At 41.1% G+C, this 15,357-nt stretch overlaps 1 long non-coding RNA gene across 2 annotated transcripts in view; it reads left to right on the top strand.

The window, feature by feature from the left end:
- The window catches only part of LOC105497698 (uncharacterized), a 207,365-nt gene that overhangs the window by 65,390 nt on the left and 126,618 nt on the right, over window positions 1-15,357 (top strand). The gene's annotated exons all lie outside the window — the stretch shown is intronic.

The following is a 15,357-nucleotide window of genomic DNA, read 5'->3' as shown; positions in this document are numbered from 1 at the left end:
AGCTAGTGGAAGGGAAAGAAAATGGGAGGTGGCATGTGGAATCTTCTGTCCGGAAGGGGTACACCTTACTTCTACTCACATTCTATTGCTTAGAACTCAGTCATATGGCAACATTAACTGAAACAAAGGCAGGGAAATGAGCCTATCTCTGTGCCTAGGAGAAACCTTGTATGAACCTTGTATGAAAAGGGCAGAATGAAAGCAGTCAGAACTAACACATAATAGAGTTCACAGCCAGAATATAACCAATTTAACTTCCTGCTAAAATAAAAAGATAAGTACTCTTTAAGGAATCCAACACAATTCAGAGTCTTCACAACATAAAATTTGCAATAACCAGGATAAAATCAGGCAACTTCTCAACTTTCAACAAGCCGTGAAAATGTGACCCAATTTCAAGGGAAAAATAAATAAACAAATACCAATCCCAAGATGATCCATACACTGGAATGATCAAACAGGGACATTAAGGCTGCTTTTTTATAATTATGCTCAATGAAGTAAAGAAAAAATGCACTGGAAAAAATGAAACAATAGGAAATCTCATCAGACAAACAGTCAACATAAAAAAATGAAAATTTTACAACTGAAAAACTCACTATCTGAAATAAGTGTTTGCTGGATGGGCTTATGAATAAAATGGAGATAATAAAGGAAAGAGTCAATAACTTAAAGATAGATCAATAAAAATCATCTATTTTGAGTAAGGGAAGAAAAAACAAATAAGGATGAATAAATAAAAACTCAGAGATCCATGGGATAATATCAATAAATCTTAAATATGGATAATTATAATTCCAGAAGAAGAGAAAAAGGGAAATGGGACAGAAAAAATACTTGAAATAATGGCTGTGTGCTTCCCAAGTTTGGTGAAAGACATAAATTTGTGAATTCAAGAGGCTCAGCAAACCCAAAGAGGACAAACCCAAAGAGGATAAATAAAATAAAAATCACATCTAGACACATGACAGCCAAATTATAGAAAATCACAAACGAAGAGAAAATCTTGAAAGCAGTCAAAGAAAAGGCACATTACATATGTGAGAAAATATTTCAATTGAAGTTAGCAGTCATTTGACTGCTGACATATTATCAGAAACCACGAGAGCCAGAAGACAATGGAATAACATTTTTAATGTGTGAAAAGGAGAAAAAAAGTTAATACAGAGTTCTATACCTAGCAAAATATCCTTCAATAATATAAGCAGAATAGTGACATTTTCAGAGAAAGATAAGCTAAGCACATTTATTGCCATCAGACCTGCATGACAAGATGTGCTAAATGAAATTCCTTAGTCTGAAGGAAAATGATATACAGAAAGAAAAAGGGGATACACACAGCTTTAGGAATAAATAAAAAGCACCAGAAATGGTGACTATCTTGGTTGCTATACGATTTAAATTCGCAGTAGTTCAATGGAGCAGTCAATAACAGTCACATTTAAACATGATGAAAACATACCAGAGAGAGGTTTTAAGACTTAACCAAGGCCACAGACATAGAGGTAGCAGACCCTGTATTTGAAAGATCATTATTTCTTTATTTGTTTCACTGTATAAACTTGCATCTCAAAAGCAGTTTTTAGAAAGGGAAGCAGAAGATTTTAAAGAGAAGCCACCCCTTACTCTCTCTTCTCTCTCCTGGTTAGAAGCAATGAAAATAGGGTTTTTGGAAAGAGAGTAGAGTGATAAATGCAGGGGAAATAATGGAGCACTTGCTGTGGAGGGACAGTTTTTGCCTTCCATGTTTCTAGGAGTCTTCTTCAGCGTGGATTTGGAGCAAGTATTTATTGGGCACCTACTATGTTTTGTGCACTGGACCGGGAGCTGGGAAGACTGCGATGAATAAAGCATGGTCCTTGTATTACCGAGCACATGGCATTAACCTGGATTGCCTTGTGCAACCCTACATAAAAAGGCCAGTGGGTGATGGAGCTTGCTGTATCCCAACACTCTGGAGAAACTGCTGGATTTGATTCAAGACTCTCGCTGTCTAATTTATCACTCACTTTTAAGCACCATGGGCCATCTGCCCTAGTCAATTCTCCTTCCCACCATGTATTTGGCTAGACTGTCCTAATTCTCTGTGTGACAATATTACTGCTTCCTTAAAGTTAATCTCTAATTGTAAAACTAAACCTGAATGTACCCTTAAACCAAATTCTTAACCCTATTTCTGTCCTTATTTCTAACCTTTACCCCACTCTAGCTCTAACCCTAACACTCACTCATTCTGCCAATCTATACCCTCTTTGTTATTTAAGGGCAAAATCCTACCTCACTTCATCCAAGCAGCCTTCTTTGATTTCCTAAGCCACAGAGCACTTGGGACCCACAAAGTATGGTATTTCCTAGAAAATGTACTGCACCAATGCTTTATTTTCTCCTTCTTTATCTTTGCCTCTTTTCTTATGATAGCTCACATATTCACATGTACTGATGGCCTACTATGTTTCGAGTACCATGCTAATTTTTTTTTTTCAAGGCAGGGTTTGTTGCCCAGGCTAGAGTGCAGTGGTGCAATCTTGGCTCACTGCAACCTCTGCCTCCCAAGCTCAAGGGATCCTTCCACTTCAGCCTCCCAAGTAACTGGGACTACAGCCATGTGTACCACACCTGGCTAATTTTTTGTATTTGTATTTTTTGTAGAGACATGTTGTCCAGGCTGGTCTCGAACTCCTGGGCTCAAACAATCCATCTGCCCTGGCCTCCCAAAGTGCTGGGATTACAAGCTTCAGCCACTATACCTGGTCAGCATTTTAAAATGTAATCATTGCGAGTTTATATTGTTGTCCTTATTTCACAAATGAGGATACCAAGGTTTACTGAGATTCAGTCTCTTGCTCAAGCATGCCAGCTATCTCCAGAGCCCACTAGGCAGTACTCTCTCTCATAGCATTTTACTGTCTCCCAGATCCTTTCATGAATCTGGTACAAGATAAAGAGTCATTCTCAGGAAAAATTCACACATGCATGTATACATAAAACTTCATTCAAATTTAGGGGTTTTTATTAGTTTATTTTCACACTGCTGATAAAGACATACCTGAGACTGGGTAAAGAAAAAGAGGTTTAATGGACTCACAGTTCCACGTGACTGAGGAGGCCTCACAATCATGACTGAAGGCAAAAGACATGTTTTACATGGCGGCAGGCAAGAGAGAATGAGAGTCAAGAAAAAGGGGAAACCCTTTATAAAACCATCAGATCTCGTGAGACTTATTTACTGCCACAAGAACAGTATGGGTGAAATTGTTCCCATGTTTCAATTATTTCCCACTGTGTCCCTTCCATAACACATGGGAATTATGAGAGCTACAATTCATGGTGTGATTTGGGTGGGGACACAGCCGAACCATATCAGGGTTCGTAAGCTACAATAATCATTTGTTCCTATTCTAACAGTCTATGAAGGCCCATTGAAGACTCCCTGCCTTATTTTGTCTCTCTTATACTGTCATACCTTACAGGCCTGTGTCCTGTCTTGGTCATGTCTTGTGTCTACTCAGGACAATCATTGTTCAGTTTCCAGTAAATATGCTGATTGGCTAAACTAAGGGAGTTTGCTTGGTATTCCTATGGTGGGTCTGCTTAGAAGCAAAAATGTAGCTGATCAACAGTTTGATGGTATTTGCAAAACTGAAATCAACTGAATCAGGCCCAGCGGTTGTAGCCAAAACTCTAATCAAGAATGCAAAGTTCAGTGGTGCCTTGTACCCCATGCTTGTCAGGCAGTCAAAGTTCACTCATGCAGGCATGTGCATGCACATTCACATGTAGCCCTTCTTAGCTCTAGTACAAGACGTGGAGGCAGAACCCTAAGTGCTCCAAACACCTGAGGGGAGAAATGAAAACCCATTTTTCATGCAATAGATAAGTTGCATAATAGACAACGAAACTGAAACGAAAATTTTGCAAACTTTAGGAAGTATATTAGTCTGGGCAGAGAGTCAAAATCACTAAATTTTCCTGCATATATGTTTCGAGCCTCATTCTTGAAGTCCTGGGCTCTGATACATGCTGGCCTCCATACTGGGTGAAAGAGTCATTAATTTAGTTTTGCACAATGAAGATAAAGGCTTGCAAGATGTTATTTTTGCACTGGGCACATTTCAGGGGTGTTGGCCTCATTGTCTTCAAAATGTAGCTGCTGGCCTCCACTTGCCCTCAACCCATCTGAAAATGTATGTGTATGCATGGCTGAGGAGCTCTGGTACCTTGCAAATTACCCACTCAGACTGTCAAGCATCCTTTGTTTGGAAGGAAAAGAGATGTGACAAATGTAAACACTGGAGAATGGGACCTGCTGCACAGGACGGATGCCCTGTCAAACCTGATCAAAGCTGATGGTGCATTCCTTTGCTGTTAGCTGGCTGTCCTCCCCCACCAGCTCCCTCTAGCCCACTTTTCCTCTGCTATATTCTTTCATTCTAATGCCTTAGGGATGATTGGGAGCAAGGTTCTGATTAGTACAAAACTCCCCACCTTATGTTTTTGTTTGTATCCATTTTTTCTAGTTTGGTGCCAGGCCATAAGATACAAATGCTGATCACAATAGATGAGGGTTGCTGGTTTCCTAGGGCACAGGGCATAAGGCAAAGAGCTTTCCTTTCTGTCACCCAGAGTGGAAGGGCCATCTGATTCAAATGTTGATGGAGGCTGTGCCTTCAGTTATGGAGGTTCTGGTTTCATAAAATTTCCTGAGGCTAAGCTGGAGGTTTAACAGCCCAGGAAGTGGTCAAAGGAAAGGAATAGCCCCTGGCAGGCTGTAAAAACCAAATCAGGGTCTTATTCTAACCCCATTCCCCAAATGTGGCAGAATTAGCTCCCAGAATGCTCAAAGTTATCCTAAAGTTGTGGTTGGCTGGCTGTGGATGGTGCCTCTCAGAGTAGTCATCCGGGTTGGAAACCTGGAAGCAGGGGCTGCAGAATATCAGCTGCTAGCTTGAACCTTCTCTGGCATGTTAGGACATATCATTTTTTCCTTCTCCATTTGCACAGCTGTTGCCTCAGATAAGCCACAGAATAGAGTATGAGAAGCAGTTATGAGAATATGTGTGACCAGTCAGACAGATTTGGGCTCAAGTTTCAGCTCCATCTTTTCACTCTCAGACAAGTTCGCATTTGGTTGCAAGCAACAGAAAAGTTGACCAGTGATGGCTTAAAGTAAGGGAGTTTCTCATCTTCCACAACCAGAAGTCCAGAAGGAGGCGGGCCAGGGCTAGCATAGGGGCTCAAGGATTCCCTTGTGCACCAGCTCCTGCTGGCTTCCTGTTTTGAATCCTGAGAGAATTGTCATGGACAAGAATCTAACCCCAAAGATCTCTGTGGAATGTAGTTTATTTTCAAGAAAGGATGCAGTGATGGTGAATAAACAAGCCAAATCACTCAGTGCATCTCAGAATTCCCAGGACAGATGTTGCTCTCAATCTGTGCTGGAAGCTTCCTTAAGTGTGGAAGCAGAGCAGAGCTTCCGTAGCGGGGAGAGCTCTAAAATCCTTTCCCCGGTCTTGTTAGCCACCAAGCACATACCCATCCAAATAGATGATGTCTTTTGTTTTTATGTAAGGCTCACTTATGTGAGAACAACTCAGCTCCGAGCAGACATTCTAGACCTTACTTTACATTTTTACTGCTGCACAGCCAGGTACCTGAGCCAAAGTGGTGATGGATGGGGGCCATAATGAAGACAGTAGTGGAAGGATAAGAAAAGAAAGAATATGTAAGCAAGAAACTCCAGGGAGAGAGTGACTGGATCTAGAGGGGCCCAAGTTGACAATGGATTCTTGAGTTAGAGGTGCTGGAAGATGGCGAGGCCATTCCTCAGAATGAGGAACTCAAGAGGAGGAAAAAACCAGTTATTTGGGATGAAAACTTAGAAGTTCATTCTGGGACACACATAGGTTGCAGGGTTGAGCAGAGGCATATCCAGGTGGAAATACCCAAGCCTGGAGCTCAAGATGGAAGTCTGTAGCATCAAATTGCAGTGATCTTTTAATAACATTAAGGGAGAAAAGATGGATTTTTCTTTAAAAGTGTTTTTGCCCATTAGTTATGGGCACCCATCCTGGGACTGGATCCACAAGTTGAATAGAATGAAGTCTGCCATTATCTGGTGAATATAATCTTTGTGGAGAGCCTGTTGAGAGGAAAACACAAACCTCTGATTCCCCATAACTGCAGGGGAAGTAGGGAAGGCTGGTTATTTCTGAATTCATAGGAATAAATAATTCCTTAGGTTATATAAGTTTGAAAAGCTTTTTTACACATCAGCTCACTTTATGTTCACAAAAACAGCGTGAAAGAGTCAGGGGAGAGCTGCCTCTCTATGGTCACAGATGAGGAAAGAGAGATGCAGGCAATCCCTCTGATGTGTCCAGATGCTGATGGCTGAACACCCGAGCCAGCTGCCCAGGGCTGTTTCCACCCTGACTGCAGGGAGTGGCTGCCAGGTCTTTAGCCCCTCCCTCACTACAGTACTGCCTCCACTGTTCATTGACTTCACAGTGAATTAGGAATTAGACAAATGGTTCTCATAGTTCACTTGGGGAAATTGTAAGATGCAGATTCTGATTTTTGAGGCAGAGTCTTGCTCTCACCCAGGCAAGACTGCAGTGGCGCGACCTTGGCTCTCTGCAACCTCCACCTCCTGGTTTCAAACGATTCTCTTTCCTCAGCTTCCTCAGTAGCTGGGAGTACAGGCCCTTGCCACCACGTCTGGCTAATTTTTTGTTGCTGTTGTTGTTTTATGCATTTTCAGTTGAGACAGGTTTTGCCTGTTGGCCAGGTTGGTCTCAAACTCGTGACCTCAAGGGATCCACTTGCCTCCCACAGTGCTGGGATTACAAGTGTGAGTCACTGCACACGGCCCAAGATGCAGACTCTTGATCTCCACCCCAGAGGTTCAGTTTCAGTGTGTTTGTGGAAAGTCCAGGAATTTGCATCTCAGGTGAGTCTGATGCAGATGGTTCACCCACCACATTTTGAGAATCACTGAAGCCAGGGGGTTTTGGGTGGGGAAAGGCTGTCTAACTCCCTTTCTGTTGCTTTTCCTGATCCTTCTCTGTCCTTCTTTACATGAGAAGGAGTTGCTTTCCTGATTGGCTGAATTCTAGGATATAAACTGAGCCATATTTACTAATGGATATTGCCATTGGGTTTTAAATGTCAAGTACTTGTGTGTCTCCCCTCTTTTCTGCTTCTTGCTGCCACTGTGATGTGGTATCACTAGGCTGAGACAAGGTCCCTTGGTGTCTGACTACTTTGTCCTTGTCTTTTGCTTTTTTTTTTGAATGCTTTTTTTAAAATGGCCTCATGAAAACTCTGGTCCCTAAAATCATATGGTGATAACAAACAAGAGTTTCAGTTGGGAGGTAGAGGCTCTTGCAGATACCTAGACTAAGTTGCAAGCTGTTCTTATCGTTACCAGAATTCCACATTCGTTATACCAGTCATTGCTCCTGAAAAATGAAGTTGTATCTTGTTTTCATTTGATCTTATTTCTTAAGCGCATAGGATCGTCAGTGTTAATAATTCACATTTATTGAGTGCCTGCTATTTGGTCAACAGTGAGTACTTTGCATGAATTAACTTACTTAATCTTCCTAACAAACCTGTAAGAAAGTATCATTATTGTTCCTTTTTGTCCAGATGGAAAAAATTGCCCAAAGTTTTTTGCTGGTGAGTGATGGAGCAAGAGCTTGAACCTCCTGACTCTTGAGCCCACTCCACTGTAACCCACTATACTCTGTCTTCTTAGGAAGTCCCTGTGGGAAAAGGTGGCTGGGTCTGGGTAGAATGTTAGTATTCTTGGGCCCCCTGATCATACACTATCTTAATATAATCAAAACTCTGCCTAGAACCCCTCACAGAGGCCAATTCTCTGGCAAACACACACGGGAAAGAAAAGTCATTATCTGGATAATTAGAACCAAAACTCTATTTCAAGTTGCATTATCTTGATAATTTTTTCAATAGTTTTCCGACTCTCTCCTGAATGAGAATTTAACTCATCGACCCCTCGTAGCTGCAATTTCTACAACCTCAGTGGTTCTGGGATCAACAGATGCTGAAACTTTAGCAGTTCCATTTTCTCTGAGCCAGTTGCAAGAATGGGCCTGGTATTCTCTATCTTAGAACAAACCATTAATCAGAAGGAAAGGTCACACCATAAATCGACATCAATTAGGTATGATCATCCCCGAATGGCTTTGCCCTGCCAAAAGTGTTCTTAGCTTTATAACATTGGTCGATGCTGGCCTAAGTCCAGTGGTTTCCAGTTTTTCTTTATGGAGGTGTATAGACTAAACTCAGCACTTTCTCAGTCTCTCAAATAAGTGCACTTACATCATTTGGAAGTTATAAGAATCCACATATCAGGCCAAATTCCACCCTGGGTTCTACATCCGCTGCTTCTCCTAAAATCAACCCCCAAGAGTATGGTTAAGTAAGAGTAGAGCTTGGCTGAAAGCTTGTTATTTTTGCAGTTTTAATTACACATACCTCACCCATTTGCCCAAATTAGGAGAGAAGATTTGCTGAGGGAATCTTTGCCTATTGGCTTGCTTCGATGTGTGGTTCTTCTAGTACCTAACTTGGGAATTTCAAGAAAATAGTCAAGAATTGACATTGTACATTTTTAGGGCTGAAAAGAACTTGGAAATGGATCATCTATTCTGAACCCCATAGTTTCATATACCAAAAAACAAAAGCAAAAACAAACAAAACCATCAGATTCAGAGAAGAAATATGCTCAAGGTCATGCTGAAAGGTATGGTGAGCCAGGCAAAAAAAGAAAAAAAAGAATCAGTCTCCTTTGTTTAGTGTGGTTTCCACACACCTCACTGGAAAGGGCCGTTTATCACAAAGATTTGCTCCTGCTGTATTCAGTTGTGGAAGGACCTAGGTTTTAGAACCAAGAAGACATAGGATTGAATCCAACTTCAGATACTTTCTAGTTTTGTGTGCCCAGTTTCTTGACTTTTGTGGGTCTTAGTTTTCTTAATTGTAAAATAGAGAAGACTAATATATACTTTTTAAGGATGTTGTGATAATTAAATAAAATATTCCCAAGGCAAGAGGGACATAGTAGGTATTGTTGATAAATCTTGGTTCTCTTCTCTTTAGGATTATTGGGTTGCAAATGATAGAAACTCAAACTGGTTTGAGCATAAAAGGAAATTTGTTAGGGTACCTAAATGACTTTGGGTAGATAGTGTTAGTCCATTCATGAGGGTGGAACCTCTGAAAGACCCCACCTCTTAATACTATTACCATGGCAACTAAATTTCAACATGGGTCTTGGAGGGGACAAGCCATAGCACCTGTCAAGGACATTCTATTGTTTTAAGGAGAACTAACCCTCCCCCATTCTCATGGGCCTCAATGGTAGCATTAGAAATCACAACTTTTCTCTGCATTGGTGACTTTCTCAGGCCAGCTCCCTCTTGGTGTGACTAGATGGCTGTTAGCAGCTCCAGGCTTCCCTCTTATAAGATTCCACTCCAGAAAAAAAAAATGCTCCTTTTCTACTATTTTCACTGATGGTTTCTGGATTAAGTCATATTGGCCTAGCTCTGATAAAGCAAAATGAGGCTGGCCATGGTGGCTCACACCTGTAATCTCAAAACTTTGGGAGGCCAAGGCAGGCAGATCACTTGAGGTCAGGAGTTTGAGACCAGCCTGGCCAACATGATGAGACCCTGTTTCTACTAAAAATACAAAAATAAGCCAGGCGTGGTAGCACACGTCTGTAACCCCACCTACACAGAGGCTGAGGTGGGAGGATCACTTGAATCCGGGAGGTGGAGGTTGCAGTGAGCCGAGTTCACACCACTGTACTCCAGCCTGTGTGATAGAGCAAGACTCCATCTCAAAAACAAAAGCAAACAAAGCAAAACCATAAAATGAAACAAATCCTTACAGAACAATTCACTGTGCCACGTGGTTGGGTAATAAATCAAAAAGTCACATTAGGGCCACATGCCTACTTCTGGATCTTGGGATGTTGGTGACAGAGGATGGGGTGACCTTCCAGGAACATATAAATTGAGAGCGGGGGAGGGCTAGTTCTCCATGAAACAATTAGAATATCCTTGACAGGTGCTCTGATTTGAATGTTTGTCCCCTCCAAAACTCACGTTGAAATTTAGTTGCCATTGTAACAGTATTAAGAGGTGGGACCTTTAAGAGGTGTTAAGGTCATGAGGGTTCTGCCTTCATTAGTGGTCTAACACTGTTACCCCAGAACTGGGTTCAGGAGTGGGTTTGTTATCATAGGAGTAGGTTTGACCCCTCCTGCTTTTTCTCTCTTGCCCTTTCTTTGCCCTTCCGCTATGTTATGATGTAGCAAGAAGGCCCTTGCCAGATGCTGGCACCTTGATATTGGACTTCCCAGCCTCCAGAACTGTGAGCCAATTGATAGCTGTTTGTTATAGGTTACCAAGTTTGTGGTATTCTGTTATAGCAGCACAAAACAGACTAAGATAATATGATAAAGGTGAATGGACACTAGAGAAGCAAAAACAAGATTCACTTCCCTTCTCCTTGTCCTAGATTTGTTCACACTCAGGAAACTGTTTGTTCTCTCAGAATTACTTTACATTTGATCTGTGCAGAGGTGATAGTGAAGTTATTGCCTCTTGGGCTAAGTAATTAGACTGCCATGGTTAAGAAAGAAATGTTCAAAAAAAGTATTTTTTTTTCTCACTCAGCTATGCTTTATCTCTCCTTATAATGAAAACAGCAAGCTATATTAAAAGAGGCAAAAAAAAAAAAAAAAAAACTTGCAAACAGGTATACAAAATGCAACCTACTATCAAACTTGAGTGAAGTCACACTCTATAGTAGTATGTTTTCCTTAGATAGTTGCCATGTTGCATGTTAAAACAAAAATATTTATTAAACATTTATTATGTGATAGGCACTGTGATTGAGTGAAGTGCTAAGAACACAATTACTTTTAAATATGTTTGACAATAATCTATCTTAACCATTCAGTAGTGACAAAAGCATTGATATAGACCCAGGTATATTTTTACCATCCTTCTAGGCAATATGGGAAGTAAAAGTTTAAAATCCAGAGGAGGATAGTAATCAAGAGCGTAAGTCTTTTAAGAGAGATAAATAGGTGTTCAAAACTTGGCTTCATCACAGATCTACTGAATGACCTGGAGGAACTTGCCCTTGAACTCAGGTTCTTCATCTGTTAAATGAGCATAAGAATTGCACTCATTTTCCAGGGTAACTGTGAAGATTAAAGGTCACAATGTACTTGAAGTCATTTGACACATTGTGCAAGTCATAAGGTAGATTACAAAATGGTAGGTGGCATGAAAATTTTTGCCTTGATTTCCTGCCAACTATCTCCCCAGCCCCAGCATGCACATGTATATACACTTCCCCTACCCCCACAATCTACTACACACACGCGTGAAGCATAGGCTTATATAGGAGAGCTGGGTTCATGAAAAACGATGAGCAAAAAAGATCATACATCTTTCTTCACTGATGCAATAAGAACAAGGGCTAAGTATGTGTGCTATGCCAGAACCTGAAAATATTTTGTAACCTATAGTTGGTATAGGTTATGTTGCTTTCAGTGCCTTTGGCCAAAAGTTCCACTATGGAATACATATCCAAGAACATGCAAAATATGAGCTGTTAATGATACATGAGAAACTAGGCAGGCAGAACATTTGGGTCTCTGCATGGCTCCTAGCTCTGACTCTCATACAGAAAGTAGCCTGATTGCATTGAGGCCAACCCAAGTACTAATTGTGTGACACAGAAAGGTAAAAGAAGAGCATTGAAGTAACAATGAGAGGACTTTTACCTTTGGTCATAATGGACTAAGAGGTATTGGATTTAGCTTATCATGTTAAGCAACTAAAAAACAGATAAAATTGTGAAACAATGGTAGTGCATGACATTGGACAGCAGGCAACTCAGGGCAGTGATCTCTGAGAGAAGAAAAATTAATGATTTTCCTAAATTACTGCCTGAAAAAAGATTTCAGGGGGAAGCATAGGGAGTAGAAGCTGACACCGAGCCCAGGAGTCTTCTTGAGTTGAGAAATGAGAGTTGGGAGTTCAGCGAGACCAAGGCAGTTGGAATTCTTGGGGCAGAGAGTCCTGGAGATGAGGTGGGGGTTGGTGAGAGAATAAGTGCACTTTGGGGATCAGAAGAGGGTTTCCCTCTAGTCTCTGATGTGTTTCCCTCTAGGTGTTCTGAGCATGTGTGTGAGGAAAGTATAGGGACTGAGAAAAGAAGCACTAGAAAGACATGTGGAATAATTCTTGTAGCACACAGGAGGCCTGAGGTCTGGGAATGGTTCATGTTTCCACTAAGCAGAGTGGAAAGGCCTCTAAACATGTAGAGCATCATGTAAAGTCATCAGAAGAGTATTGCTTTAGTATTTGGGGCCAAATAACTCCAGACAACAGGCTCTTCTGGTTCTTCCTGAAAACCTAAAGACTAATCCTTGAGAAAATAGAACTGTTTCCAAGTAACTTAACTGTATCTCAGAAAAAGTCCCAAATTATTTAAAGCATACCAAAAAAAGAAATCTATCATTCAACGATGTAAAATTCACAATGTCTAGTGTCCAATAAAAAATACCAGGCATACAAAGAAGTGAGAAAATATGATCCATGATGAGGGAAAAAATCAATTTATAGAAGATAATCCAAAAATGATACTGGTGATAAAATTAGTAGACAAATATGTTAAAACTGCTATTATAAATATATTCCATATGATGGAGAAAGTAGAGAAAAATGAGCATGATCAAAAAGAATAGTGTAAGGTATAAACAAGACCCCAATCCAATGTATTGACATGAAAAATAAAATACCTGAAATGAAAAATACACTAGTTAAGATTAACAGCCCATTAGACATTGCAGAAAAGAAGTATTAATGAAGTGGAAGACACAGCAATAGAAGTTATCACAAATAAAACAACAGAGAGAGAAAAGAAAATGAACCCAGCACCAGTGAGCTATGGAACAATATCAAATGACCTGATATACATGTATGTGGAGCACTATGAAAAGAGAAAGGAGATAGAGAGACAGAAAATCACCACCACCACCACCAACAACAAAAACAAAACCCCAGCAGTAATAGGAATAAGATTTTGAGGAGGTCAGGAATTCAGGAAAGCCTAAGTAGTTCCATCTTGGGGACTCATGCGATTGCAATCTGACAGTGGTAGAATCTGAAACAATGGAGGACTAGGACAGCTGGGAGCTAGCCAAACGACTCTCTTTTCCTGTAGTCTCAGATTCTTTTCATGTGATCTGTTGGCATGCACTACTTTGGGCTTCCTTACAGCATGGTGACCTCAGGACACTCAAATTGCTTACGTGGTAGCTGAGGCTTTTGTGGTAGACATGGAGATGTGCTTCCCAGAATCCCTTTTAAGAGAGGATTTGTTGCTCAACTGCATGAAGTCCAGTCAGCAGATAGTGTCTAGCCATCTGCTCCCTCAAGGCCTGCCTTAACTACAAAGACATGCCTCACTTGATATCATGGTCTTCCTGAGGCTTCCCATACCCGGTAATTGGACAAAGTAGGGATAAAAAGACCTGGCCATTTTGGCCCATTTTGAGACAATTATGGTTGGAAAATTTTCTCTAGAGGTCTCTGATAGGTTGGTCAAGGCTTTGATGAATTTTGCATCCTTATTTAACTATCCCCTCTGACCAATTCTGTGTCCTCCCACTTCCTTTAACACGATTGATCCCTAATACAGATCTTGTTTGCCAAACATTGTCCCATTGTCCGCTTCAGGAGAACGCAATTGCCATAGTTGCTACTAAAAGTCTTCTTAGAAAACAAGAGCTATGACAGGGTTTCAAAACCGAATCACTCAAACTAACTGGCAGTGAGGACCCCATCATCAGTAGTAAGTGGAGCAAAGATAACTATTGGCATAGAGTGGGAGTCCAGTTGTTGAAACTTTTACTGGTAGTGAATTGGGGTAGGTGTCAGTGGATACAGATGCACCAACATTTGTGTCAGGTGCTTGAGATACATGGAGGGAGCATTCGCTATAAACATAATGGTATTGGATGAGAATTGCTAACTGCCACTGATTAGCTACAGAAAGATAATGAACAGTGAAGGACATGTAATAGGCAACTGAAATCCAGGAGTGAAAGCCAAAGGACCTCTTTGGTTGCAGACAAAGAATTTCTCTTTTCCTGCATGGGAGGATGGAGAAAGCAGAAGACCAAACCAGAAATTGATAGTTAAGTAGCTGAACTTTAAAGAAAGTTAAACACCCAACCAAGGTATACACCGACTGTTATGCCAGTCTGAGCCCATTTTGAGAGAAAACTAGGACCCTGACATAGGACAGGGAGACAACTGAGTGGATTCCTCTCAGGATTTGTACTTCCTGGACTTCTCTGAACCTTCTAAGCCTGCAGAAGTAGGCCATTACCTTACCCTATTAAGAGCTGGCATCCCTATGCCTCATGCTGGGACATGATATGGATGCATCTTCCTTGAAAGTCACCCCTCAGGATCTCTCTCTACCTCAATTTCTGGCTACTAGGCTTGTAAGTAGAGTTAAATGAGGTCGATCCCTCATCCATTTTTTAGAATTTAGCCAGTTTCAGACCCAGCACACACTGACTGAAGAGGTGTCCATGTACCCAAGAGGATAGGCCCTGCCACAACATGAAGTGATAATGATTAATCATTTATTGCCTAAAGGCATTTGTGAGCCTTTAGTTGGTATATTACTTTCCTAGAGCTGCTGGAACAAAGTACTACAAACTGGATGGCTTAAAACAGTAGAAATTTATTGGTATAAATTTAGTTCTGGAGGCTAGCAGTCCAAAATTAAGTTGTTAGCAGGGCCACGCTCCCTTTGAATTCTCCTTAGGAGGATCCTTCCTTGCCTCCTCTAGCTTTGGTTGCCCCAGGTATTCTTCGGATTGTGGCAGCATTGCTCCTATTTCTTTCTCCATCTTCAAGTGACTGTCTTTCCTCTGTGTCTGTGCCCAATTTTTCCTCCTTATAAGGATGCCTGTCACATTAGATTAAAGGTCCACTCTACTCCAATGTGACCTCATCATAACTAATGAGGTCTGCAGTGAACCTATTTCTAAATAAGGTCATATTCTGAAGTCCTGAAGTAGGACTTCAGTGTATCTTTTTGGGGAATACAGTTCAACCCATAGCACTGGGGAGAGGGGACCACTAAGACATTGGAGGAGGATTGAACAGAGTGTCTGAACACTTTGTGACTGAAGGGTCATCACGGCCTCTGTGTTAGGGTTGGGCATACAGAGGCCAGGTCATAAATTGATCTGTTACATCCATGACATTATGTTGATTGGGCTGT

Source organism: Macaca nemestrina, chromosome 10 (assembly GCF_043159975.1).
Source record: "Macaca nemestrina isolate mMacNem1 chromosome 10, mMacNem.hap1, whole genome shotgun sequence".
NCBI lineage: Eukaryota > Metazoa > Chordata > Mammalia > Primates > Cercopithecidae > Macaca > Macaca nemestrina.
Note: the sequence above shows the minus strand (reverse complement) of the source record. Positions and strands in the feature narration are given on the sequence as shown.